This window comes from Cricetulus griseus (genome assembly GCF_003668045.3).
Source record: "Cricetulus griseus strain 17A/GY chromosome 1 unlocalized genomic scaffold, alternate assembly CriGri-PICRH-1.0 chr1_0, whole genome shotgun sequence".
In the NCBI taxonomy this organism is placed as follows: Eukaryota; Metazoa; Chordata; class Mammalia; order Rodentia; family Cricetidae; genus Cricetulus; species Cricetulus griseus.
The window spans coordinates 38,012,220-38,039,240 of NW_023276806.1; the positions used below are offsets into that span (position 1 = coordinate 38,012,220).

General features: G+C 38.7%; 1 pseudogene; it reads left to right on the forward strand.

Moving 5' to 3' along the window:
- Positions 1-23,897: 23,897 nt before the first annotated feature.
- On the forward strand, positions 23,898-24,301 carry LOC113831900 (annotated as a pseudogene).
- Positions 24,302-27,021: the final 2,720 nt, after the last annotated feature.

A 27,021-nucleotide genomic window follows, 5' to 3' on the forward strand; every position in this document is an offset into this window, starting at 1 on the left:
ATGCATAGACTTTCATCCTACTGTTTTATGTTATGACCAATGCAGTCTCTTACTGACTTCTGCAGTTTATGGGGCACCAGACAGCACATGGCACATAGTGGGCCTTTAGTAGCGATGCCTCATGGAATGAAGGAATGAATGTCTCATCCATAATTTTGACATTATAAATTGTTAAATGATCTCCTGTTAAAGAAAAATACCTTAGTCTTTTATTTGGATTCAATTTCATGTGTTATTTTTGATTCTTAAAGGAACATAGAGAAAAGGATATATACATATAATTTGCATGGGTATTAACTTCCCCCGACAGTAAGACAGCCAAAGAAAGGATTCTATTTGACTCCTTCTTTTCTCTAAGCCATTATGAAGAGAATAAGCTGAGTGATGAGGTCATACCCCTGCTCTATGAAAGAAACAGGTTGCTTCTTAGTGTCACTCATTTCACACCATTCTCTGTAATCAGCTAACAATTTCTGCTTGATTAAAATGTGGCCAATTTTCCATTTGCTTAATTTTTTAATTAAAATTTTTGGATGAAGCTATCGATGAACATTTTATGTCCTTCTTTTCCCTCAAAAGCATTTTCCATCATAAATGGGCCTGTGATTGGAACGTTAATGGTCACTTCCCAGTGATCATTACTCTGTGGCTGTTACATCAAAGACAACTCTCATTTTCTACTGCTCCTTTAGCCTCATTATTATGATGGCGGCTCCATAGGCTCCATGGCACTTGGCAGGTAAAGGGATCTCATGGAATCATCTCAAGGACCCACAGTTCCGAGCCTCTGGCTATTATGGCTGAGCTGCTACATGTATGCAGAAATTGGTGACTTGTTTGTCCTGCACTCCTGAGCCACCTGCACTGCACACACAAAAAGCAATGAGAACTCAGTCACCCACAATGAGTGTTTTCAAGTTTACTTTTGATATGTGTCCTTTGTGTTTATGAATGTGGTTGTATGTGGCGTGTGTGTGTGTGTGTGTGTGTGTGTGTGTGTGTGTGTGTGTGTAGGGGCACAAGTGGAGGTCAGATGATGTTCTAATTTGCTTTCTGTTGATGTGATAAAACACTGTGACCAAACACAACTTGGCAAAGAAAGGGTTTATTTAGCTTACTGGTTACAGCCCCCAAACTGAGAAAAGCCCATGCAGGAACACAAAGTAGAACTATAGAGGCTGAAAATAAAGTGGAGACTACAGAAGAATGCTGTGTATTGGCTTACTCCCCTAGCTTGTCTTTTCACATGTAGCTCATTCTTACATCTGCTGAGGGATTGTGGCCACAGCGGCCTGGATCCTCCTATATCAATTGGAAATTAAAGAAAATTCCTCAGGGAAATAGCTACAGGCCAATCTGATGGAGACAAGTCTTCAGCTGAAGGTCCCTCATCACAGGTATGAATCCAAGATTAGCCATTAGAGAGGACAACCTCAGGTGTAGGTTCCCACCTTCCACTGTGAGATGAAGTCTCTTATGTTCACTGCTGCAGTGTCCAGGCTAATTGGCCTTTTAGCTTCTAAGAATTCTCTTGCCTCTGCCTCCCATCTCTGCACAGGGGCATGCTTGAGTTATCAGGCTCAGTGTTTTAGCTACTGATATATTCTCCTAGCCCCACTGACATGCATGATTTAATCTGAATTTAGTGTTTGAGCTTCTCAGACCTCTTGAACCTAGCTTCACTGTGTCTATTTGTGTTCACATCACTTTGTATTTGTCCTAATGAAACCAGAGATTGCCAATTATCAAATGGGCAACCAATGGCACACAATCATGACAGTGAAGTCAGTCCCAAATCCCTTTAAGATTTTCTCATTAGCACTCATTTAAAAAAATATTGAATCAGGAATAAATAGACAGTATTTAGTGCTTTCTCTGGTTTTGCTAGTCTCATGTGCTTTAAACATTTCCATTTCAGCATGGCCATTCACTATAACCATGTGTTGAGTTCAAACCGTTGCCACCTCATAAATTATTTATTAAATGTGAATATTGTTGGGTAACAACTTATAGCAATTCCCAAAGATGTATTAGGTATGAACTTCCTGCCCAGGGACTCCAGACTGAAGACATCTGTGACACGTAATGAATAGAGTGTGGATTGTGGTATTTATTAACTAGTGCATACTATTGTTAAAACTACTGCTAGTCTCAAGGCGAGGAAAGTCTTAGGAAAATGCCTTTATTTGAATTAATAGTAAGAATAGTTCAATGTTTTTCTCATCTATACATGGAACTTAGAACTTCATATCTGGTAAAGGCTGAAAAAAAATGAAGAGGAAGACGATATTGAAGAATTAGATGATAAAGAAGAGAAGGAGAAAGAGAGGCAGTAGAGGCAGTAGAGAAGGAAGAGGAAGAGAAGTAAGAAGAGGAGGGGACAGAGGAGGGAGAGGAGGAGAAGAAAGAAGAGGAGCAAGAACAGGAGAGAACTGTCTTTGGAGTTCAACACCATACATGATTGCAGTCTGGTCCTGTCTAGTTAATGAGGACCCTCATCCTCCAGCTATAGAGTAGATAATATTTGCTATGTGACCCTGAATCCTGGGCACTATAAATGTCTAGTAGCATACTTGGTGTCTTCCCATTTGACATCTCCTCATATCTGTCTTCCCATGTTAAATTTTAGAACAAGCAAAAGTAGCAGTATGTCCAACTATACTCCATCCTCTTACGTGTATCTCACCCACTGTCTGAACCTCATAAGCAAACTTCTAGCTTTCAGGAACTTAGAATATTGCAGCTGGATAGATAACTCAATCAGTAAAGAACCTGTTCTACAATCATGAGGACTTAAGTTTGGATCCCTAGCATCCACATAAAGGCTGGCAAGGGTAGCACAGGCCTGTATGATGGATTGGAAATCTAGAAATGGGTTGGCAAAGACAGGTTGGTCTTGGAGACTCACTGGACAGCCAGTTTATCTGAATCTGCAAGCTCTGGATTCAATTAGAGATCCAGTTGCAAAGTTCAAGGTGGAAATTGAAAGAGAAAAACAGTGTCAACTTCTGGCCTCTACAACAGTGTTTCTCAGCATTTTAAATGCTACTACCCTTTAATAAAGTTCCTCATGTTGTGGTGACATCCAACCATAAAATTACTTTTTTTGCTACTTCATAACTGTAATTTTTCTACCTTTATGAATTGTAATGTAAATATTTTTGCAGATAGAGGTTTGCCAAAGAGATAGCAACCCACAGTTTGAGAACCACTGCTCTATAGGGATATGCAACTACATGGTCACAAGTTTTATAACACACACACACACACACACACACACACACACACACACACACACACTGACGCTTGCACCCTCTTACAATGTCATATATTCATGACAAAACAGGGGGTGGAAACAGATGCTGTAGACCACAGTAACACATCTAGCATGCCTCTGGGTTGCTTCTTTGAGGCTCATTTTCCCCTTGGCACTGTATTTTATGTTTACTCACTTATTTAAATACTAGTCAGTCTTTCCAAAAGAACTTACTGAATATGTTGTTGGGACTCTTGGAGGTGCCATCAATTGGTTCATCAAAACATGGTAGTGGAAAAGCAATTGAGTAGGAGTTTAGGAGATGTGATAGACTTGTCTCGTGAATTCATTTGGGTCCCCTTTCACCACCACCACCACACCACCACCCACACTTAACTTCTCTCCTTCCCATCATATTTCTTTTCTGGAATGACCTCCTATGTTGGGTATAGTATTTTAATTATTGGAAATTCTAGATTTATACTCTGTAAACTTCACAACCATACCATTGCTTTTCAGCACAGTGATAGTGAGAACATACCCTTTTTTTTTTAACACTGTATTATGTCTTAGGAAGAGAAATCAGAAATTCTGAAAGGAAAGGGCTCTCTTCTTCCAAGTTAAGATACTAAAAGATATCTGAGTAAGAGATGTGAACTTTAGTTCTCTAAAGTGGGACCATGTACTACTTCTTGCATCAATACTGTGGCCACAGAATGGTGCCTCAGGACTAGTGTAGTAGGATCAAATGTCTAAATACAGGGCTCATTTGGTTAGGGAGGAAGGGAAGTAGCAGAGATCCTGATAGGAGAGATGTGTGATGGCCATTGGGGAAATGAGACAACATTGCCATTTGTACTGGTGACAGCTGTCTACTCTCATCCCTGTGTGTGCTTAGTAGGTGCTGAGGATACTGTAGTTCATGATTAAAAACAAAAGTCCTCGGAAGGTTTTTCTGTGAAATGTAACCCAACAGAGCTGGGTACTCCTGCTTCTGGGATATAAGTTCTGTTTTACATATATTACTAATGTTATTGCTCATATCTATCTTCTTTGGTGGACCTAACATCTTAAAATTGAACCCCTAACTGTAGCATTGAGTTTGCCACATATATGCAACGCCACAAATATTGGTTTGTAAAATTCTGAAAGTGTGAGAGAATAAATGAATGATTAATGAGAGGAATGAATGAATCAATGAGTACCTCCTTTTTATATTGTATCCAAGGACATGGCTTTCTCCTTTCCTGAATCAGCTTTGATGGAGAAGTGAGTCTGGCTTGTTGCAGACAGTGATGGAGGGGCGTCTGACCTTCTCTGACATGTTTCCATTTAGACGGATCCCTCTCTCGATCCTTTGCTCTTCTCATATCTTCTCGACTATGCAATTTTTATTGAATTTCTGATATGTGAATGAATCACCATATAAAATGTGAACTTTCCCTTGAGTAAAATTACACAAACAAAATAATTCTGGAAAAAAGGAAGCAAATTAAGGCTTTCCAGTAGAGGCTGTTTATAAAAGGCCCTCCACCATTACAATTTTATTTCTGTAGCCTTCGTGCTTTTGTTGGATTTTACCGAGACAGACATAGGATCTGTGAGAATGGGTACTTTATCTCGGTTGGTTATGAAAACATTAGAAAACTTACCATGACTAAAAGTATTTTAGGTCAATACATAAAATGGCTTCAGATTTCTCTTATCTTTTTATGGGGTAGGGTGCACAGGGGAGAGCAAGGTGGGTATGACAATGATTAAAATCAATGCATACCACTGCTGGTCTTAACACATGATGACAATATTGCACACCACTGTGGCACATAAAATGATATCACCCATAAATCCTTTGCCCTTTCTGATGCTTCTAAGAAAACACATGAAATCATTTTGACTGATTAACAAGGCTATGCTCTACAGGCACTACAGACCCTGAAGTTATTGCTATTACCTAACTTATCTCAAGCAATAAATCAGAGACTCCTTGCATGATTAGGAGTGGGAAGATGTTGCCTCAGAAGAAACAGAAAGGCAACAAGTATTTAGAGTTAGGTTGGCTATGATTCCACAGTATCACAGTTGGACAGGATAAGAAAATCAGTGACATTCAACTCCTACAAATAGAATTACTGAAAATTAAAGCAGACACCTCAGTTTCAGGGGAAGGTGAACAGCTCTCTGTAGATTATGTTTTACTCATTTGAGGACCCGCTTATAGTCACTTAGCTAGCATTAGACACCAAATGGAACTATTGATTCTCCTCCATACTCCCCTCCCTCACTAGTTGCCCAATTTACTTCTATCCTTGAGACAGAAATGCCAACATTTATTATAGATTTTGTGGTTGTGGCTAAGTACTGACCTGGAATGGAGAAAGATTTAATAGTTTGTGTATTAAAATGAAGAAAAACTACGTTTATTAAAACGATTAAAAAGCAGTAAAGTTTGTACACATTAAAGGGTCTTTATGACTTGGAATATCACAAGTTTGTGTAACATTATTTGAAGGGTTTGAATACCCATTCTACCAAAAATCATGTGAATACTTCTCCAGGGATTCTCATGATTCTATTAGAACCATTCATATGTCCATTCTTCTGTTGACAAACATCTGGGTTCTGTCTATAACTTGTCTATATTTAGGAAAATTGCTATACACACTGATGGTAAAGTAGCTATGTGATTTGCTGACAAAATCCTTTTGGTAAAGTCCCAGGAGTGGTCTACCTTAGTCATCTGGCAGTAAATCTAATGCAATTTATCCAGCCATAAAGAAGAAAGAATTACATCATTATAAGAAAATGAATGAAGCTAAAGATCATTTATATTAAACGAAGTGAAATAGATTAAGAAAGACAAATGTCACATTTGTGGACCCTAGATTTTATGAAGATACATAAAAGTATACTTATTCATACGATATGGAAGTGGAAACAAACTTTCTGGGGAAGAAAAGATTGAGGAAGTGTAGTGTGATCCTAATTTGTTTTAATAATGAAAAGCCAAAGTCAGATTTAGGGGTAAATGCTGAAAGATCAGAGAGACAAAAGAGCAGGCCACAGCACTTCTTACGTCTACTGAATCCTCAGATGAATGGTGACTGTCCTGTCTCAACAAACTAGGATCACACTACAGGGAGGGGAGAAAGGTATTGGAGGGAAATGGGGGACGTTTATATAAAACTGTCCTTATAAAATTCATTACTATGAGAAATGAACACGTGTGTGTGTGTGTGTGTGTGTGTGTGTGTGTGTGTGTGTGTGTGTGTGTGTGTGTATGTACACATACACCTCTCTTGAGAAAATAAAAAACACCAGCTACAAAAGTGACACCTGGTTTTGTAGCCCTTGACATCACAATTCATATAATTATCATTACTAACTCATAATGGCTTAAATTTGGGCATCACATGAAGTTTACAAAAACCTAAACAGAAGCTTGGATCTCTTTGGTATTCTGTTATATTGCTAGAAATACTTCAAATTCTAAATAGCAGACATTTACTTAAACTAATTTAATGAAAATGTTGTTTTGGGAACTTAACCATCACTAGACTCTAGGATATGTAGCTTTCTTTCACCTTTATGTTTATATTCTTTTCTATCAGTTTTCCAGGATGCTGGTGAAATGACAGGCACACTACAGAACTTGTTTTCCATTCGAGGCTCCTGAATTTGGCACCTATATGATTGTTGTTCCTTTAATATAGTCATCTGTCCCAGAAAGTAATAATACTACTATCTCTTAAATTTCTTGAAAGTTGCAAATATTAATCTGGAAATACTTTGTATACTGTAGGATATTGAACACATGTCAGAAAAACATATCTTTTTCTTATTCTTGATTTTACAGGATTAATAAACATGCTCTGGAACCCCCAAACATTTTAAATGATACTCTCATTCTCAGTCTACCCATAGAAAGTGGGATAACTACATATGAGGAAGAGGAGGAATCAGAGGGACTTTAGTGACCTAACCTGAAGAAAGCGTCTAGAATTACACAGTAGGAGGGAGGAAGGATGGGAGAGAGGAAGGGACAGAGAGAGTAGTAATTTCACACAAACTAAGACTGAATTATGAAAACTAGGTGACACAGACATCCTTATCTGTGACTTAAAATACATACATACATATATACATACATACATACATACATACATACATACATACACACACACCATGTATATATTTCAGTCAATTAGAATTCTCTAATTGAATAGAATAAATGAGGCTCAAAAGTTTTCATTTTCAATATTGGTACCTTGATTTTTCACAAAATAAAAATTTATAAACATTTAGTATTTTGATGATGCAGGGACAAGAAGGAAATCATCCTCTTGCTCTTGCTCTTGCTCTTCCTCCTGCTCTCTTCTCTATGGAGCTGCCATGTGATCCTGGCAAGAGGACACCAGTAGAAGGCATCCTTGATAAGATAAGTCTTATAAAATACATAGATTTATGACAATTAAGACTGAGCTAGCATATAAGAAATCCTAGTCAATTGGCAGTAGCTTGTAAACTAATATAAGACTCTGTGTGTTATTCTGGGTACCCTTGTGGCGGTGGGACTTGGGCAGATGGAGTAAACACTTATCGTTACAGGCATTCATCTGTCTCTGATTTCTGATTGTGGATGTGATGTAATCACCTGTCCCCCACTCTTGCAGCCATGCCTTTCATATTATGATGCCTTTTAACCTCAAAGTCTGAGCTGAAATTTCTTTCTTAAGGTTCTTTATGTCAGGTATGTTGTCCCAGCAGTTAGAAAGGTAGCCATGATACTGGTCCATCATTGCTCAGAGCTTTTTGTATATTGGATTTTTATTTAAAAATGAACCACAAAACAGTAATATGTCATATAGAGAAACCAGTGGACTGAAGAAACATTCACTATTCTCTAAGATCAAAGCAAAAAAAAAATGTATTTAAAACACCGACAGAAGGAGAATAAAAGACTTCACTAAAGTGATGCAAGAAACCAGATTTCTTCATCTCTGAGTGTGATTCCTATTCTGCCATCAAGTCTGGATATTGTCTCCAACAAGAAATAATCCTGAAAGTAGACCTTATCAACTTTGTCTCCATAGCCTATTTTATAGTAGCTCTATCAATGGCCTTTGTGTCTCTAATATAGTACCAATGTGGCAATTTTTTTCAGTTCTTCCTCTGGCTTCTCCCACCCACCAGTTTTATTTACTTTGTTTCTACTTTAGTTAGGGATTCTACTGTTGTGACCGTGTGATCATTGCTGCAGTCTTGTGACCATGACCAAATCAACATGGGGAGAAAAGGGTTTATTTTCTCTTACAATTTGTAGTCCATCATCCAGGGAAGTCAGGAAGGAATTTAAGGCAGGGACCTGGAAGCAGGAGCTGATGCAGAGGCCATGGGGGAGTGCTGCTTACTGGCTTATTCCCTATGGATTGCTTAGCCTACTTTGCTGTAGCTCCAGGACCAACTACCCCAGGGGTGACAGTGCACACAGTGAACTGGGTCTTCCCACATCAATTATCAGTCAAGAAATGAACAAGTGAAAATGCTCAACACACAAATAAATGTATGCATTATGTATGCAGATACACATACATATATTTGAATGGAGTATTTTCATTAATGATCCCAGAGATATTTGGATGATAATGCTTTAATAAAATGATAACAAAATTTGTAAATTACAAATAGAAAAAAAATATAAGACTCAGGTAAAAAAAAAAACTTAATGTTGAAAGTGTGAATATATATATGTGAATATATATTTATATATAGTTACACCAAGGGCAATCTATCAAAGAATGATTTGGAAATACTAAAAGGCAACCAGGTGAAATATAAGATAGAAGATAGACAATGTTGTTGATTCAAGAATTTCAAAGGAGCATTGAAAACTCTAGAATACAACTGATAGGTAACTAGAAAGCTGGCAGACTAGGCACATTTGGGGGAAAAGTGTTAGGATGTAGTGAAACTAGTTTTTGGATTTTGCTGTTGAGATTTATGTCACCATTCAAAAAAATGGATGCACTATTGAGCCCTATGAGGAAAAGTTTAGTTCTAAGGTGTTTTATTTGCTGTCTGTTTAGCTGGAGCCATGATATTAGAATCACTAAAACCACTGTCAAGCATACTAGAGAATACACTTTTTAAAATGGATAAAAATGATAGTTCAAAATGTGGAAAATATAAAAGGATACCAATGCAGTTTACTGTTTTTTTTATTTACTTTCATAATACACCTACAAAAATTCATTTAAGACATCAGTGCTATCTTAAAACATAATGTTAGGGAGCTTTTTATGGTGGTGCATACCTGTAACTGTGACTCTAATGACCCCGAAGGAGGATTGCCAAGACTCTGGAGCCAGCCTGGATCATATAGTGAATTCCAATAAGTTTTGGGCTGCATGGTGAAACCCTGCTTCACACCATACTCTCAATGTTTTAAAAGAAAATATAACTCAACAACAATAAAGACACAGACATTTGCAATATACAGTGTGGTGGTTTGAATGAGAAACTTCCCATTAGGCTCAGGTATTTGAATACTTGGTTTCAATTGATAGCTTTGTTAGGAATGTTCTGAAATCTTTGGGAGGTATGGCATTCCTTGAAGAACTGCATTATTGGGGCAGGTTTTTTGGGGAGGTATATAGCATCAACCCACTTCCAGTTTGCTATCTTGTTCCTGCATGTGGGTATAGATAGCATTTCTCAGTTTCCTTTTCCAACATTGTCACACTGCCATGACTCCCTCATTGTTATTGACTACCCCTTAAACCATAAGCCAAAATAAATTGTTTCTACCTAAGTTGCTTTAGGTCATGGTATTTTATCACAGGATAAAAAGTTATGAATCCCTATTTTCTGTGTTCTTTGGTTAGAATATAACATTTAAATCATCTGTCCTCTAATGCACTGTAATGGCATCGAGAGATACATTAAAAAAAAGTGGAAGAAGAAGAGGAAGAAGGACTGTTTGCTACTTTTATCTTTCTATGGGCTGACATGTCTTGTTATATTCAAACTAAAAACCAGGCCAGAAAAAGGCAGAGACAACTTCTTGGGGTAAGGAGAAGCAAGAGATTAAATAATGGCCTCAGAGGCAGCATGGCTGGTGAACTAGAACTACAGAGCTAATTCTCTCTGCTTGCTTCTTCTTCCCCATGGGATTTGGCTTGGATATTTAACATGGAAGCAAAGAGTCTGGGCTGCAAATTAAAGAATCCTCTGTACTCTTACAGGCCTTGTAATGGAGAAGTTATTGCCATACCTACAGCAGAGAACTCAATCTGAGACTATCTGAGTAAGAGGCAAGTTAAAAAATGATCTAAGATGCAGTGTCATCCCAACATAGGACAGCTCATGTTTGGAATGTAGGGTTCTTTTTTTGCATTATTTCCTTATATCTCATAGAGCAAACAATGTTACTTCAGTTTGTATAGTTTTCCTTAATGATATGGGTGGTATGCCATAACCAAGATATTTCAAGGAGTAAAAAAAAAGTTTATACCAATTAAAATAAGACCAGTGACAGAAACAGATTCATGTTTTAGATAGAAAAGTCATTAAAACTGGATATCAAGTATATTAGAGAATGCCCTTTCAAAAATGATAAAAAGATGGAGAATTTGAAATGGTGTATGAAAAGGTGAGTGAAGTGAGCATTTTGAAACTAGAAAGTATAAAGCCTGAAATTAAAAACTAATTGAATGCCCCAAATTTTGGAAAATGGATTCAATGTACTCACTAAAAAGGACCCTATATTCTCACGCAAAAAGAATAAGACTTTAGATAGTATGTAAATAAACAGCAAAAAGAAAAGGTACATACATTAAGATGACTTAAAAGCATGAAGCAAAGAGGTTAAAGCAAAAAACTAGCTCGAAGGCCCTATGCCTGAAATATATTATGGTGGAGAACTTGCTTTGTTTTGGTTTCTTTATTCTGAACGTGGCACTGCAGAAGACATTATCTATCTTGGAAATACAGTGAGTGTGGACAAGAAACAGTGTAGACAAGCTTCAGTCAGTTTAGACCTCTAGCTAAATTTGTTCTTTTTAGGCATTTTAGGCAAAGAATAGAGATAGAGACACTTCTTGAAACAGAGAAATCACCTTACCCTGCTGCAAACACAGAAAACAAGTCAGTAAGTGTGGTGACTCAGACTAACCTCCATCATCAACACAGATGCTTTGTCTGCAACTCTGAGATTGTCAATGATCAGCAGGGAACCTGGATTTCCAATGCCAGAATAGAGTGAAGGGTTAGGGTTGTATATCTGACTCCCAACCAACTGCTTTGATGGACTGCTGCAGAGAAAGCCAAATAAAAGAGAAAATGTAAATACCAGAGACTCTCATGAAATAATACATGAGATAAAAATGACAGGTTATAATTTAAAAATTACTCATGCCCAAGGAGATGGTTAGGTGGCTAAAGTACTTGTCATACATGTGTAAGGACCTGAGTTCAAGTCTCCAGAATCCACATGAAAGCTGTGCACATTGGTCAGATCTGTAATCCCAGAGTCTCTCCAGGAAGGTGGGAGGCTGAATCAGAGCATCCCTCAAAGCTTGCAAGACAGATAGCCTAGATATGCAGCAGTGAACATGAAAAAGATTCTCATAGTGTGAGAACTAATAACTGAAGCTGTCCTCTCACTTCCACATGTGTTCCATGGCATGTGCAAGCCCACACACATTCATACACACACACACACACACACACAGGCACGCAGGTACATGCACTCAAGCATGACACGCGTGTGCGCACGCACACACACACACACATAGGGAGGAGAGAGAGAGAGAGAGAGAGAGAGAGAGAGAGAGAGAGAGAGAGAGAGAGACTCATGATATCACTCAATCAGACTCCATATTTACTAACTTACTGGAAAATCATCAATGTATACAAATAATGAAACAAAAATGATCTTAGAATTATTTTACAATTTTTTTAGAAAGTATAATGTAATTACATCATTCCCCATCCCTTTCCTGCACCAAACTCTCCCATATACCGCTCCTTGTCCTCTTTTCTTTAAAATTTATGCCTCTGCTTTGCTCAAGCTCATGGGAAGCTTGCCACTTTCTGAATGGAGACAGAGGAGTGGGTGGGGAGGGTGTAGATGTGAGTCAGAGGGAGGGAAAGAGAGGAGAGGAAGACTTGTGAGAACCGAATGAAATATAAAAATGTATTATGAGAGTCCTGGAGAAGAGGAGAAAGAAGATGGGGAAACTGATCATTTCCTTGGTTTAAAGCTTTGCATATTTAACCAGAAACGTAGACCCCCTATCCCATCCTCCATCCACTCCCCAGAGAGGGTGAGGGCTTCCATGAGGGATCATCAAAATCTGTCAAGTCTTTTGGGGCAGGGTCTAGGCCCTCTCCCATGTATCTAGGCTAAGAGAGTATCCCTCCTTGGGAAATGGGCTCCTAAAGTCTGTTTGTACACTAGGGATGAAGCCTGGTTCCACTGCCAGAGGCCCCATAGACTGCCCTGTCCTACTAGCCGATGCCCACATTCAGGGAGGCTAGTTTGGTTCTATGTTGGTTCCCCAGAAGATTGTTTCTAATTTAATTAGAAATATATGAATTCAGCAGTGATCAGGAATCACAGAGATAGAAAGCTCTTCCTCCACTTGAAGGATTAGGGACTCAGCATTCCAGCTACTGCTTATTTACACTTGTGTTGTGCTGTATTTGAAACACTTTGCAGATGCAATGGCTGGAGATACCCTGTGCAGGAGCATACTGAAAACACTTTGGGAATTTGAGTATTAAAGGGAAAATAACAATTAACTAATGTGTTCACCTTAATTGCTCTGGTATTAATAAAAACTTGGGAGTCAGAAATTTGAAAAAAGGTTTCTCACCTGTAATTTTGTAACAGATAAACAACAGTTAAAGTAAGTTCCAGGAAAAGATAAAAAAAACAAAACAAAACAGCAATACAAATGGAATGTGGGACTATTAGGAAACACATCTATAAGGAAAACTATGGGTAAGCACTTTTGGATTTATGGGTAAGCACCTTTGGATTTACTTTTCTCTCTTCTCCTTCCTCCTCCCCCTGCTCCTTCTCCTCCTTATTCTCTTAATTTTCTTTTTCTTTTTCTTTTTCTTTTTCTGGCACAGAGACATGGTTTCTCTGTGTAGCTTTGGAGCCTATCCTGGCACTTGCTCTGGAGACCAGGCTGGCCTCGAACTCACAGAGATCTGCCTGCCTCTGCCTCCCGAGTGCTGGGATTAAAGACATGCGCCACCAACGCCCAGCTCTCTTAATTTTCTATATTATGCTTCATGATTGAAGCAAAAACCCTAACACTGTCAAATGTGTCTCTGGTTGCATGGAGGATTATAAATAGAAGAATGTCAAAGGGGTGCAAATTTCTAGACTTCTATCATCCTGGCACAGTCACTACAACTGCAGAGGGTGCCATGTTGTGAAGATACAAAAGAGAGCAACCTATATTAACACCATGAGAAATACATTCAAAAGCAACATCAGGAAAACAGAATCATAAAAAAAATTTTAAAGGTAGACAGGAATGGCATACTATCATGTTCACTGAGTTGTGAATTCTACTTCACATTTACATATTTTCAAAACAAATATTCCCACACTTTTTCTTTACAGTAACAGAGGTCAGCACAAATGTGATGACAGAGCCTAACATAAACATTACTGAAGAAGAAAATGACAGAATAATCTCCTTTATGATTGTACTCACAAAAATCCAAGTAGGGTAGTGAGTTTCAGTGCATAAAATGAAGAAATCAATCTGAGCAATTGTTTTTTATTTCTAAAATTCAAAGTAAGTTCAGCATTAAACAACATTGATAAGAATAGTTCACTACTCAAGTAAGAATAGAGAATTATTTTGACTAACGCAGAAAAATGTAATTTTACTATCCATTCAGACAAAAGCAGAATTTATTTAATTTGAATTTTTCAACAGCTTACTAAAACCCTGGATCCAATAATAGAGGTACTGATAAGATATTGAGAGTGAGCTCCCTAAAAAGTTGTAAATGTAGTTAATATTTTCATCACTTCCACTGTTACCCAAAATGTCAAGATAAGCCCCATCCAACATTGTAATGCAGGAAAAAGAAATACAAGTCACAAATACTGGAAAGGAAAGAGGTGCCTTTATTCACAGATGATATGACTGCATATGAAAAAAATCTGATATCCACAAATAAGGAGAATTGATCAAGGTTATGTATGACATCGATACATAGATACATAGAAACCAATTGTACTCTTTTTTTTTATGATGGCAGAGAACAAGTAAGAAGTAAGTAACTTCTAAAATAACATTTTTTTTTGTGAATTCCTTGGCATGAATTTGCCCAAAGGCATCTTTGCCTCACATCCTGCAAACCATTTGAGAAAATTCTCAAAAAGTGACCTATGTAGTCAGAGTAATGGACTGTGGAAATTGAGAGGCACCTTAAGATTTCTATAAAATTGTAAAGGAACTTGGGGGAAAAACAAACTTCAGTATATTAATATTACTGATTTTTAATTGCCTTTTTCCCTGCGACAATCTCATGCATGTATACAATGCATCCTGGTTACCCTCTCCCAATAATCTCTACCTCCCTCTCACCCCCACCAATACTTACCCCACTCCTTCAAAACCTGTACAGTGGTTTCTTTCTAGTTCCCTGGTTTCCGTAGAAGTGCAAGGATCAGAACACGAGGGACAACACTGTGGTAGTTGTTTTTCTGTGCCCGAGTTAACTTTCTCAATATAATTTTTTTTCATTTTCATCCATTGTTCTGAAAATTTTATAATTCTACCTTTCTTTGGAGATGAATAAAATTCCATTGTGTGTATAAACCACATTTTCATTATTCATCATCGGCTGATGGGCATCTAAGTTGATTTGCTTTTCTAGCTATTGTGAAAAGAAAAGCAACGAGCAGGCACCAGCATGTATCTCTGTGGTAGTGTTCAGAGTCCTTTGGGTATATTCATAGGAAAGAAATATATCAAAGTTCAATTGTGAATAAAGATTCCTCTTTCCAGCAAACTTACATGTTTTTTTGTTGTTGTTGTTTTGTTTTGTTTTTTTTTTGTCATTTAATTTCTTGAAAACAGTTACTCTGATGGGGATGAGGAATCTCAAAACAGTTTTAGCTTTCATTTCCTTGCTAGCTAATGATGTTGAACTTGTGAATCATTGTTTGTTACCCATTTTTACCCATGTTGTCTGCCTTGGGGTGCAAAGGATCCTCATTCCAATGAAGTTAATTACATTTTATCTCATCCCAAGCTTCAGCATGCATTTCTCAAAATTCCATTATATGTTATAATACTTAAAGTATATTCAATTTATATGCTATAGTTTATGGTTAAGTTTACTGCTGTTACTATGTTGAAGACTTGGAGGCCAGGAAATAATCTTTATTTTCTCCAACTCTTTACTTTCCTGGTCCTAGTTCACTGTCTTTTCCATCCTCAGGTGGCTTTTATTCTTAAGTTTCTAGTAGTTTTCATCAAAAGTCTTAATCTAGAGTTTATGGGAATTCTGAGGTTTGCTTTTTTGTTTGTTTGTTTTGTTTTTATAAGAAATGCAAAAGTATTGAGAGAATATTTTTTGTTTTCATTCTATCTATCTGGTAGTACTCTTGGGCTAATATTCCAGTCACACATTTCCAGCAAACTTCTAGAAATAGTTCCATTCCCTTCTGACTGTAGAATATAGCTCAGAAGTAGTTGGAAGTCAGTCTAAATTTTTTTTCGTTCTTGACTTTAATGTGCCAATTTATGCCAAAGTAACTGAAGACATGCCTTCCTTTGCAGATTTCAGTGATAAGGAGACTTTGTCTCAGAGTAAACTTTTGGTGAAGGATCTGTCATTGCCAAGCTGTCACTTGTGCTACAATGTTTTTTAAATCAGTCTTTTGATATACCCTTTACACACTCATTTCCCGCCCTTAATACATCAAATTTAGACAATTAGTTGACTGCGGGAAATGGCTCAGTGGGTAAAATGCCTGCTATAAAAATGTGAGGACTTGTCGTCAGATTCCCAGAACCCACTTGATGCCTGATGTGGTAGCACGTGTCTGTAATCCCAGAACTCCTGTGGGAAGGTGGGAGGCAGAGACAGGAGAATCCCTGTGAGTCCACTGGCCAGATACCCTGGCATAGGCAGCAGCTGGCAAGATACCCTGTCTCATGCAAAGAAGAAAGCATAAACCAAAGCGGGAAGCTGTCGCTTGACCTTCACATGCTTTCCCTGGTACAGAGCTCCTGGGTGTGCATGCACACACATTTGTGCATGCAAGTCAGGTCATTATTTAAAAACTTTTGAGTGTCATCCTTTATGCCACTAACACAAGAAAAAAAAGATGGGAAGCTGTTGGTAGTAACTATAGAAACAGTTATCAACAAAGAATTGTATAAAAAGTATAATGGAGTGACTTCCTCTAGGGGACACCAAGAACTTAGAGATAAACACATGTAGCCTAGTAACTGCCTTCATTTGTTATGCTTCTTAAAGGTACAACCTTTGCAATGTGTGTCTGAGACAAGCCTGGAGGCTTGTCAAATGTGGAGATATACTGCTGTCTCAGATGACCTAACTGAGGTCAGGGGAACTTCAGTGATGAATTCAGGGTAATCTCTTCAGATTTCTTAAGAAGAGAAAAATACAATCTTTGACAACATACCAGAGAGCTTATTTAACTATTTATTTAAAACCATTGTAATGAATGGGACTCATCTTTCGCTTGAGAAAACATCTTCAATGTTAATTATTTTACATCTGACTTTACACTGACCAGACATTTGCTGACATAAATTGATCGAACAATTGCCAGTTCTTTTAATTTATGAATTGCTAGTACTTGCAGAATGTGCAACACAGCTGTTACTCAGTCTTAGAAGGACATCTTTAACATTGGTTTTTCTCCATGATTAAAGACTATCGAGGAAGTCACATAGAATGAATAAAAGGAAAAAACTCAAAACCCTCCACTCGAAAAGTAAAAGCTAATGTATGTATGTGTGTATGTATGTATGTATGTATGTATGTATGTATGTATGTATGTATGTATATGCAGAGGACCTGTTGTAGACCTATGCAGGCCATGTGCTTGCTCTCTCTGTCTCTGTGAGGTCATATGAGCTTTGCTCATGTTTATTTTGAAGACTGTTTTCTTGGTGTGTTTCATCTCTGATTCTTACACTCTTTCTGCCTCTGCTTCAGCAGGGTTGCCTGAGCCCTGAGGCAGGGGATTTGATGGAGACATCCTGTTTAGTGATGAGTATTCCAAGGTTTCTCACTCTCTACATAATGTCTGGTTCTGAGACTCTGCATTTTGTTTTACAAAATTATAATCACATGTCAATCCCTTCTCCCCTCTCCCCAGCCCCCCAGCCCCCCAGCCCCCCTCCTCCCTCCCCCTCCACTCCCCATAGAGGGTAGGCCCCTCTATGGAGCCTCCCCAAATTCCACAACATCATCCTAGGCCGGGCCAAGGCCCTCCCCCATGTGTCCAGGCTGAGAGAACATCTCTTCACTTGGGATGGGCTCTCAAAGTCCCTTCTTATACCAGGGAAAATTATTGATCCACTACCAGAGGCCCCATAGGTTGCCAAGGCCTCCTGGTTGACATCCATTTTCAGGGGTCTGGGTCAGTCCCGTGACAGCAGACTGGGGGCCATGTGCTCCCCCTTGTTCAGGTCAACTTTTCTTTGGGATTCATCAGCCTGCTCCCGACACCCTGGATCTTCATTTCTCCCTCTCTGCAACTGGGTTCCAGAGTTCAGTTCAGTATATACCCAAGGGTGTCTGCTTCTGCTTCCATCAGCCACTGCTTGGATGAGGGCTCTAGGATGGCATATGAAGTAGTCATCAGTCTCATTATAGGGGAAGGGCATTTAGGGTAGCCTCTCTGCCATTGCCTAGATTGTCAGTCTTTCACTATTTGCAGATGATATAATAGTCTACATAAGTGACCCGAAAAACTCTACCAGAGAACTCCTGATAAACAGCTGATAAACACCTTCAGCAAAGTAGCAGGATACAAAATTAACTAAAAAAAATCAGTAGCCCTACTCTATACAGATGATAAACAGAATGAGAAAGAAATCAGAGAAACATCACCCTTCACAATATCCACAAACAACATAAAATATCTTGGGGTAATGCTAACCAAAAAACTGAAAGACCTGTACATCAAGAACTTTGAGTCTTTAAAGAAAGAAACTAAAGAGGATACAAGAAAATGGAAAGATCTCCCATGCTCTTGGATAGGTAGAATCAACATAGTAAAAATGGCAATCTTGCCAAAAGCAATCTATAGACTCAACGAAATCCCCATCAAAATCCCAACACAGTTCTTCACAGACCTTGAAAGAACAATACTCAACTATATGTGGAAAACAAAAAACCCAGAATAGCCAAAACAACCCTGTAAAATAAAGGAACCTCTGGAGGCATCACCATCCGTGACTTCAAGCTCTATTACAGAGCCATAGTCCTGAAAACAGCTTGGTATTGGCACAAAAACATACAGATAGACAAATGGAATGGAATTGAAAATCCTAATATTAACCCACACACCTATGAACACCTGATTTTAGACAAAGATGCTAAACCTATACAATGGAAAAAAGATAGTATCTTCAACAAATGGTGCTAGCATAACTGGATGCTGTAGAAGACTGCAGATTGATCCATATCTGTCACCATGCACAAAACTTAAGTCCGAATAGATCAAAGATCTTAACATAAATCCAGCCACACTGAACCTTCTAGAAGAGAAAGTGGGAGATACCCTTGAACGTATTGGTACAGGAGACCGCTTCCTGAACATAACACCAGTAGCACAGACATTGAGATCTACAATTAATAAATGGGACCACCTGAAAATGAGAAACTTCTGTAAGGCATAGGACAGTCCGTAAGACAAAATGACAGCCCACAAAATGGGAAAAGATCTTCACCAACCCCACATCTGACAGAGGGCTGATTTCCAAAATATACAATGAACTCAAGAACTCAAGCTAGCTACCAAAACACCAATCAATGAAATTAAAAAGTGGGGCACAGAACTAAATAGAGAATTCTCAACAGAAGAATCTAAAATGGCTTAAAGACATTTAAGAAAGTGCTCAAAATCCTTAGCCATCAGAGAAATGCAACTCAAAACAAGTCTGATATACCATCTTACACCAGCCAGAATGGCTAAAATCAAAAATACCAATGACAATCAAAGCTGGAGAGGATGTGGAAAAAAAGGAACCCTCCTCCATTGCTGGTGGGAGTGCAAACTTGTAAGACCACTCTGGAAATCAGTATGGCAGTTGCTCAGGAAAATGGGAATCAGTCTACCTCAAGATCCAGCAATTCCTCTTTTGGGCATATACCCAACATATGCACATTTATACAACAAGGACATATGTTCAACCATGTTCATAGCAGCATTGTTTGTAATAGCCAGAACCTGGAAGCAACCTAGATGCCCCTCAGCTGAAGAATGGATAGAGAAAATGTGGTACATTTACACAATGGAGTACTACTCAGCAGAAAAAAGCAATGGAATCTTGAAATTCGCAGGCAAATGGATGGAATTAGAAGAAACCATCCTGAGTGAGGTAACCCAGTCACAAAAAGACAAACATGGTATGTATTCACTCATATATGACTTTTAGACATAGAACAAAGGATTACCAGCCTACAATCCTCTTCACCAAAGGAACTAGGAAACAAGAAGGACTCTAAGAGAAAAATGCATGGTCCCGGAAGACTGGGAAGGGCCAGGAACTCCTAAGCTAATTCGGAGCATGAGGGTAGGGGAGAGGAAGCTGGCAGAATGAGAGGAGGAGAAGAGGAAGGGGGAGGAGGAATTGGAGGAGCAGAAAGGTTGAGTTGGGGGAAGAATAGAGGAGAGCAGGATGAGAGATATCATACCAGAGGGAGCCATTATAGGTTCAAGGAGAGATCTGGCACTAGGGGGATTTCCAGAGATCTACAAGTATGACACCAACTGACAATCAAGTCTCTGTATTTTTTTACATAATAATTTTTTAAAAATTTATTTTACATACCAACCACAGTTTCCCCTCCCACCTCTCCTCCTGTTCCCTCCCACCACCTCCCTTCTATCCCACCCCATCCACTCCTTCAGACGGGATGAGGCCTCCCATGGGAATCAACAAAGCATGATCTGCTCTAGATTCAGTGCAGTAACAAAAATGTATTATATACTTACTCCTTTCTAGGCACTAGTTTGGACAATGGTGTCATAGGCAAACCTGAAACTTTCAATTAAATTTATTTGGAGGGAGTATATACTTGATTTAAATATGGATTTGTAAAGTCACAGAATAACTGACACGGTCCAGGTGAATCCAGTATAATCTTTTATTTTACAAAGTGGTATTTTTTTCTATGTTATAGAAAGCCTATAGCAATTTTTAAAAATAAGGCAATGACTGAGTGAGTCTTTTGTTCTACATGTAGAAACAAAAGCATAGCTAAATGGGGCTTGCCACAGGATAGTAACCTGCTCCTTATTCCAATTTCTTTTCACTTTGCAGGTAAGTTTCTATATATATTGCTTATAAAATGTTTATAAGAACCTTGATGGCTCTGATGCCTGAGTGAGGAACCCCAGTGTTGTTCCCCGTAGGACAGGCTGATGACAGCATCCGCTGGATATTTGTAATGTGTTATACCAGAGAGCTTGTCATCAACTTTTACAGAGAAAGGAAGAGGCCAGTCTTCACTTAGGGTGATTTTCTTAGAATTGCCTGTTACAGTAATAAGCCAAAGATGTGATTTCCCACTACTTGGTTGTTTTGTTCTTGTTTTTGTTTTAAAGAGACAGAGTGCACTCTCTAGGAATCTGATGGACTAGATTCAGTCCTTTCCTGGGGGACTTCCAATCTGTTCATTGTAAGTTTGAGTAAGAAGGGCCCTGGAGCCATCACTGGGAGAGATGTCTACTTTGATTCTACATGAAACTTTCAGGTGATCAGAGGGGTTTCAGTGTAGTCGGCATTTCCTTTGGGCCACCAACCAATTCCCAAATAAAGACATGGGGGAGACTTATTATTAATTATGAATGCTCAGCCTTAGCTTAGGCTTGTCCCACTATCTCTTTTAAGTTAATCTAACCTGTTTCTTTTCATCTATGCTTTACATCGGAGATTTTTACCTTTCCTTAATTCTATATGTCCAACTTTCCTGCTTCTTTCATGTTTGTTTGGGTGGCCCCTGGCGTCTCCTTTTCTTTTGTTTTCAAACAAAATTACTAAATTCCCCTTCCTACGTATTCTCTCTGCCTTGAATTTCCTTTTATTCTTCCTCCCTTGCTATTGGCTATTCAGCTTATTAGACCAACCAGGTGCCTTAGGCAGGCAATGTAAAACAGCAACACATCTTTACATAATTAAACAAATGCAACACATCTTTGCATAGTTAAAAACAATATTCTGCAACAGCTCAGCAAATTTGTGCCATTTGAACTGCAAACTTAAAAATTACTGAGGAGAGAATCCTTGCTTTGTCAAACAATGAGAAGATGACTAGAAAGAGTAAGCATTGGCAAATACCAAACCTGACACACTTCTGGATTCCTGAGCTCTCCCATTTTTTAGGATAAATCAGTCACTTTTTTTTTTTTTTTTTGGTGAGGGGGGATGGATAAAGTTTCTTAACCTTTTTTCTAAGACACTGAAGATTCCTTCAAGTTTTTCTTTGAAAGCAGCTACGAGCTACCCTATGTACAAATGTCCTTCCTGTTGCTTTTTAATGTCATGCCTCAGATATGCTAAACTCAACTACAATATTAACCTAGATGATTAAAAAGTTCTGTATCACCAACCTCCCATATTTTTTTGCTCTTAAAATAAATATTTATTAAATTCTGACTATCCAAGAGACATATTCAATATTAATGAAATTATATACTTTCCTGGCTCTTATGAAAAAAATAGGCATCAAAAGAATACTTTTTTATAAATGCTTTCTATCTTGTTGCATATACTTTTTAGAGGAGGGAGACCCAAAATAGTACCATGTTTTGAACCAAAAGAGTGAGAGATTATGTATTCTTTGCAGTCTCATAAAACACTGGAACAGTTACAGTTTGGGTATGTTCTAAATTAAAATTCAATTGTACACAAGTAAAGTGTCTCACATGGGGAGGTGTGTGAGAATGAGATTTCTACAAAAGACTGGTAAATCCTCATCTCTTTGCTTAGAATGGATTGAGAATTACCTTGATTGGTGCTGTCAGGTACACATGCCTTCCTTGCATCCCAGTGGGAACTCAGAAACCCAATTCAATGAAGCAATTAAAGCCCCACAGGAGAGCCATTCAAGAACCACCCAAAGCAGCTGATCTCTGTCTCCTATTGGGTCTACTTCAAGTCGAAGTCATAGGCTACTTCAAGAATAAAAGGAGTATAATTTGGGACTTTAGGCTCCCAGTTATGTATTTGAGGCAAATAGCAGGGTAAGATATCTATTTTCATGTGAGTGTATATGTACACGTGTGTGTGTGTGTGTGTGTGTGTGTGTGTGTGTGTGTGTGTGTGTGTGTGTGTGTATGTATACAAGCTCCCATGTCTGTTTTTGTATGTGGAGGCAAAGGTCAAGGTCAGTGTCTTCCTCAGTCATTCCCCACCTTGTGTTTTGAGAAGGAGTTTCTTATTGATCCTGGAGCTCACTAATTAATTCCTACAGACTGGCTGGCCCAGGCCTTCCTGGCTTTGCCTCCACAGGACTACAAACTTGGCTGCTGTACCTGGCGTTTACAGCAGTGGTGAGTTTCTAAACTCAGGTCTTCATGCTCACAGGGTGTGATTCCCCAGCTGAGCAACCTCCTCAGCCACTAGATAACATTTTAAAACCAAACCAAACCTAAATCTCATCCCTAGAATACTTAAGAAAAAAGCTATCACTTTTCAGAAGTCTTAAAAGTAACTCTACAAGCATTCCTTTTTATCAAAGAGAAGAAAAACAAATAAATTAGTAGACTGAATTCAGAAATTAGCATTGAGTGGAACTTCCTCATCGACCCTAAAATTTGGGTGATTTCACTAGAGTTTCTTTCAGCAAGGAGGAAAGTAGAGGCAGTTGCCTTCTTCTTCTTCCTCTTCTTTCCCTCCCCCTCCTTCTTCTCTTCTTCTTTTTATTTCCTTTTTTTTTTCAGTTTCTAAATAAGAAAAGGATTTGGTCCAGAAGTCTCTGGCACTTCACAATTTAACAGCAGCTAAAATATTGGTAATGGGCCAAAGTCCTTTAGCATCAGTGAGCCTTTACTGGCTACACACACACACACACACACACACACACACACACACACACACACACACACACACACACACACACGACTCAGAGGAGCCCAAGTCTGTGTGCAGCAACCTAATCAATCTAATGCAGTCATGCCAAAGCCATCTTTGTCTTTCTGTCAAACATGCTAAGCCAGCATCTTCCTTTTAGAAAAATTTCCAGATTCCTGGTCCATGACAAAAGCATCTCATATACATAGGGACCAGCTTCAGGACTCTCAATGGCTTTCTGTTTTACAGTGGTTAATTTTTCATTTATATGTCACATTATTGAAAAGAAGTCACAGATCACAGAATTACCAAAACATTAGGCAATGATAAAATGCATTCTTGACACCTGTCTGACCAGAGATCCTCTGGTTATAAAATTTGGCCAAAAAATCAGCTGATTCTGGGTCTGGAGCAAAGCTGTGTAGACAAGTGGGTGAGAAATAAGCAAATGACAGTTATTTCTTCTCACTTGGCCTGTGGAAAATGAGAATTTCCACCATCCCTCCCACCAGCTGCAGTGGCACTATGTAGGATGTGGAGCTGATTACATTGGTTAGAGCCAACAACAACCAAAAGTGGTGAATGGCATTTTGACCCTGGCAGGCACGTCTATAGTACCACCTCTCCTGGGCTTCACAGGCTGTTACCTGTAGAAAAAGTCCAAAGACCCAAAGTCTCCAACAAAAGACTTAAAGAAGAGAAATGAAACAAGAGTAAAAGAAAATAATAAATCATAGTCATTTTCAAAAAAACCACATTTGACTGGATATATAATCTGCACAATTTAAATGTTTTATTTTCAGTGCAGATCTGTGCAAAGCTTGCGTTGTTCCTGCTTTGTAGAAGCACAATTTTTAATAATATGCTCAATCATCACTATCAAATAATGACCCATACTTTAATAGGCACTCCAGGCATTACTTCCCATTTTTGTAAACTCAGTAAACTCTAATAAAGGTATTTTATGGGCAGAGGGGTTATTTTTTTTTAAGGAAGATATATTATCTAGATTTCATCAGCACATAAAAATGTTATCTTGGGAACCCTGGAAGATTCATATATTTCTAAATTATAGCACATTGCTGTCACTTTCACATGAGATCATTCTAATTTTCTGAAATATATATATAGCAGCTTGGACTGGGTCATGTTTCACACTTTATTCTATTTGAATTAATGATATTATTTACTCAGAGCTTGGCTGCTTGCTGGCCTCACATCTGATGAGGTAGTTCATAAAGAGGCAGCAACATAATAAATGAAGAAAATGTTATTTACTCTCTTGCCCAATTCTCAAGAGCTTGGTGTAAATTCCACTCAATAAAATGTGTTTGGTTTGCTTCTGTGTTCCTTTAAGGCTGGAGAGACAGGAGCAGACGGCGGGAGTTCTCAGCCTCAGCCTTTGTAGGACATGCTCCTGGGCACCTGCAGTGCCTGCCCTTGATCTAGGAAACAAACGTGTTCTCAGCTCTGGAACTCCTTGATCCCAGAAACAAAACTATCTCCTGCCATAGAACTTCAGCGCCAGGAGTTCCGCTTTGCCTCCCTAGCCCCAGGAGAGGCCAATAATACCAGACAGCAAGGACTCCAGTTGAGTTGTGCACAATGATTTCTCAGAGCAGCTTTACAATAAATGGGAATTATGCACAGAATGAAAACTCCAGTGTGTCCAGAAGTACTCAGTTTGGAATCTAGCAGCCATATCTAAACCTAAATAAGAACCCTGTGTAAAGCCTGAATGAAATTTGATGAGAATAACTACATAATGAAAGAGTTCAGGAAAGAGAAGAGCAAAATTTTTGGAGCAGCAGAAAACCAGCCTTCTCTTGTCATTTCAACCCTAAATGTTCCTGACAAGACCTTTGGCATCACAAGAAACACTGTGGTCGTCAGCACAAGGCTAGCATGTGTGCCAGGAGCCCAAGGCAATGCTTATTTATCTTGTTCACCTAGGGATCTGTGGTTTCCATGGCTCATATATCAGAGGAAGAGAGCATTCTACTCCCTTATGTCTTTGCCTCGATTCCAAGACCCTAGTGGAATATCAAATTAGTATTTTAAATACCTATGAGCCACAATGGTACAATGTTCAGGGTGAACTTAGAACTTAGAAATTAACTTTCTACCATGAGGACCAACTATGAGTGTAGGGGAAGCTGTAGCCATGCCTACTTAGGGGCTGGCTACAGGTGTGCCTGGACCACGCCCTCACAAGCTTGCCAGGGCGTGGTCAGGGGACATCGGGTGACTGCATTTTCGCTTTCGGTTTCTCTTTTGGGCTTGCATACAGACAGTTGCCGGCTGGCTAGGTTGCTCTGTAAGTAAGGCTTTTCATATTAAATACCCTTATATTTCTACCTGACTCCGTATTGGTAATTTCCCACTATATATGAGAATAAAGACTTAATGGTCCTTGGAAAACCTAGGCAAGCTAGTTTGGGTCTGTCTTTATCAGCTTCATAGAACTCAAACACTAATAGGAGAGCCTTTGGTATCAAATGAAGTATGCCCAAGGAGAAGTCCAGAGGTTTCTATTGTCTTCTTGACATGTTGGGAGAAGATATATAGTTTACCTTGTTCTTCAAAGCTTGTCTACCTGGAATTCTGTAATTACCTCCCACTGTCTGAGCTGCCACTACTCTACATTAAACTGGACATGGAATTTAGTTCACTTGCCTTAATACAAAAAAAAAAAAAAAAAAAAAACTATCACAATTGTAATTCAACACCAGAATAACAGTAAACAAATATCATCCCAGAACAGACTTCAAATAATATAAGTATAATGCAAACAAACAAAGAAAAAACAAAATGAACAGAAAAACTACTCACAGTCAATTTTATGATGCACAGAATTTAACAAATACTTGAGGAACACAAAATACTGCAGGCTGGCTGTACCCTTCCCAGCTCTGGCTCCCAGTCATCTTGTTTCCCTTTCTTTGGTTACTCTGTCTCAGCCTGCAAAAGAGCCAAAGGATAAAGTCAGAGACTCAGCCACTCACAGGTTGAACAGATTTATTAAAAATAGAATAAATTATGTTCTAGAAAGTTACAATGAAGAACTAGACCTTGACGTATGCTTAATGGAACACTGAATCCAGGCAATGCAATCTAGTGCAGGATACTTGGTTGTAACTTGAAGCATTTCCCAGATTCTTCACTCCCCAGGCCCATGTTCATATTGTACCCATTTGGATATTCTTTTTAAAAAGGTTTTGTCACTTTTTTCCTTTTATTATTTAGAAACAATCATTTTACATATCAACCCCCCTTACCCTCTCCCTCCCATCCTCCCATGCTCCCTACCAACCTCCCCCACAAACCCCCACCCACTCCTCAAGGACTGTGAGGCCTTCCATGGGGGATCATCGATGTCTGTCACATCATTTGTGGGGAAGGCCTAGGCCCTCCTCTGTGTATCTGGACTGAAATAGTATCCCTCCA